General features: G+C 41.3%; 1 pseudogene; it reads right to left on the bottom strand.

Annotated features, from left to right (window-relative positions):
- Nucleotides 1-2,747: 2,747 nt before the first annotated feature.
- Nucleotides 2,748-2,805, bottom strand: LOC115031589 (U7 small nuclear RNA; annotated as a pseudogene).
- Nucleotides 2,806-3,454: the final 649 nt, after the last annotated feature.

The raw sequence follows: 3,454 nt of genomic DNA, 5'->3' as shown, positions 1-3,454 counted from the left end.
TCTGAATATTCTATCACAGCTGAAGCACAAGAAAATAATTTTTAAAACAATTTCATAAAGATGATAGAGGTACTTAAAAAGTAAACAAATATATCTTTATTAAATCCAGGAAAACACAAACAATAGAAGGAAATGAATAAATCTCTTAAAGAATGACAAGACAGTGAAGAAACAATAACCAGATGAAGGAAATGAACAAAAGTTTTCAAGACCTAAAAGTCAAAACAGAAGCAAACAAAAAACAAACCAAGAAAATCCTTGATATACAAAATCTATGCAAGTGAACAGGAACTGCAGACAGAAGCTTTATCAACAGAATAACAACTGCTGGAAAAGATGGGAGTGCTCTTCCACCTCTGGTGGGAATGCAAACTTTTGTAACAACTCTGGAAATCAATTTGACAGTTTCTCAATAAATAGGGAATAATCTTAATACAAAAGTCAACTGTTTTACCATCCCACAAGAACACTTGCTCAACTACATTCATAGCAACTTTTGTTTTGTAATAGCCAGAAACTGGAAGTAACCCAAATGTCCATGAAATGAAGAGAGGATAAAGAAAATGTGGTTCATTTACCCAAGGGAATACTACTCAGCTATTGAAAACAAGGACATCATGGGGATTACAGGCAAATAGGTGGAAGTAGAAAATATCACCCCAAGTGAGTTAACATATCCAAAAGTACATGCATGGTATGTACTCACTTATATTTGGATATTAGCCATAAAGTAACTGATAACCCCATTACAATCCACATATCCAAGGAAGCCAAATAACAAGGAACTCACAATTGAGCTTAATTAGCTAGTTCTCAGAAGGAGAAATAAAATAGATATTGGAGGTGACTTGTGGGAGAGAACTGGGTGGGAGAGGGAATGGGGAGAGCAATGAGGTGGGAGCATCAAGTGTAGGGAGATCAAGGGAAAGAGAAAGGAAATGGGTGGTGTGCAGGGAGGAGGCTTCTCTAGGATATGCCAGAGAACTGGGATAGGGAAAGCTGCAGGGAATTTATGGTGGTGACTCTACCTGAAACTCCTAGCAGTGGGGAATATGGGGCCTGAAGTGGCCAACTCCTATAGCCAGGCAGACTCTAAATGTAGGGATTAGGACAGTAACCCATCCACAAACTCTTCAATGCAAATTGTTTCCTGAGTACAAGATGTTCAGGGACAATGATGGAGCAAAGCCTAAGGGAATGGCTAACCAATCACTGGTCCAAATTGAGACCCATTCCATGGGCAAGAACCAGTCCCTGATAATATTAATGGAACTTTGTTATGTTTGCAGAGAGGAGCCTAGCATAACTGCCCTCTGAGAAGCTCTATCCAACAGTCAATATAAACAGATGTAGAGACCTACAGTTAAACATTTGATAGATCTCAGGGAGTCTTATGGAAGGGATAGGGGGAAGAATTGAGGCACCAAAAGAATATAGGGACTCCACAGGAAGACTGACAGTGCCAACTAGCCTGGAACCTTGAGGGTTCCTAAAGACTGAACTGTTACCTCCTTCCAGGCGGAGCCACCTGCTGTGCTGCTTCTCATCCCTCTCCTTTGATATGCCACTACCTGCCACCTGCCTGAGGCTGAATCAGTTTGGCAAGATCTTCCAGAGTTAGCACTGTGATCTTCAACTTCAAAGGAACTTTGCATGGCTGGGAATGGGCCTCTCCTCTTCTTTATAAAGCATGTTAGCCTACATTAAAGTTGAGTCTTGATCAGAATTCAGTCTTGACTCCATTTCTCTTTTTACCCGCCTAGATTCCCTGTTTTCTTCCACATTCCAAGATGCATTCCAGGCTCAAACCCAGATTTGAGAGCCACAGACTGGCCCCAACACTGAACCACCAACCAAAAGCAAGCATGGGCTTTACCTAGCCTCCATCCACTTCTGCAAATATATAGCAGATGTGCAGCTTGGTTTTCATGTGGATCCCATGACAACTATATTGGGGCTCTCCCTGAATCTGTTGCCTGCCTGTTGATCCTGTTCCCCTAATTGGGCCATCTTTTATGGCTGCAATAAGAGAAGATGTGCCTAGTCCTGTACTGACTGATGTGCCAGGGTGTGGGTAGATGATGCCCTGGTCAGGGCTCCCTCTTCTCAGATAAGAAGAGGAGGGGAATGAGGGGAAGAGTTCCTGGACAAAGGAAATGGAAAGAAAGGGAGGGTTGACATTGGGATGTCAAATGAATAAATAAATAATAAAATAAAAATATAGATAGATCTTGAAAATAAAGAACATTAAGCCAACATGATGGCTAAAGTGAGTGAAAGTGCTTGTCACTAAGCTTGTTTATTGAATTCACACACACACACACACACACACACACACACACACACACACACACACACACACACAGAGACAGACAGACACATACACATACTCAGACACACACAAGCAATAATAACAGTCCAGCACAGAATTAAAGTGACAAAAATAAATATAATGAAACCTGTAAAATATAGGTACCAAATTAATGCATATTGGCATCTGCTCCAAGAATCAGAGCAGAAATATCTCAAATTGCCTTTTGATTATTGATACGAAATTCCTCTACTCAGCTTTGGACATTAGAGCAGCAGTCATATAGAAGTCTCTCTAACCCTGGAAAGAGAGACTTTCTGTTCTCCCAGAAAGCATTTTACATGTTACTGTGGCACAAGATACTTACAGTGCTCAAGCTGCTATAAAAAAATTCTTGGATCTTCCTACAAAGTCAGACATCCTGTTAGAAAAATTCTTCGGTTTTCTGATCAAAATCAGAAAGCCAGAAAAATCCTAAAAGAGCTGTTTTTGTTCTCCAGAGATCTCAAGACAGCTCAGCTCTTGTTAGAGAAAATTTTAAAAAATTACAATTGATTACTGCTAGATCATCTCATGCAGACCAAACGCCATTTTTTTTGTTTTATTAGTTTCACATTTGTTATTTTATTTATTTTATTTACATTTCAAATGTTATCCCCCTTCCCAGTTTCCCCTCCACAAATGTCCTATTCCCTCCCACTCTCCCTGCCTAAGATGGTGCTCTCCCACCTACCCATCCATTTCTGACTCAGGGCTCTAGCATTCACATAGACTGGGTCATCTAGCCTCAACAGGGGCTCCCCTCCCATTGATGCCAGATAAAGCAATCCTCTGCTACATATGCATCTGGAGCCACTGGGGTGCCCTGCTGTGTACTCTTTGTTTGGTAGTTTAGGGAGCTGTAGGGGAGGGGAGTGGTTAATATTGTAGTTGTTCTTATGTGGTTGGAAACCACTTCAACTCCTTCAGTCACTGCCTAACTTCTCCATTGGGGTCACTGCACTCAGTCCAATGTTTAGCTACATGCATTACTTCTCAATTGGTCAGGCTCTGGCAGAGTCCCCCAGAGGACAGCTATACCAGGCTCCTGTCAGTAAGCACTTCTTGGCATCTGTAATAGTGTCAGATTTGGTGTCTGCAGAT

The sequence above is a fragment of the Mus caroli genome, unplaced genomic scaffold (assembly GCF_978045245.1).
Source record: "Mus caroli unplaced genomic scaffold, Mus_caroli_1 scaffold_8, whole genome shotgun sequence".
In the NCBI taxonomy this organism is placed as follows: domain Eukaryota; kingdom Metazoa; phylum Chordata; class Mammalia; order Rodentia; family Muridae; genus Mus; species Mus caroli.
This window is presented reverse-complemented; position numbering and strand designations above follow the sequence as displayed.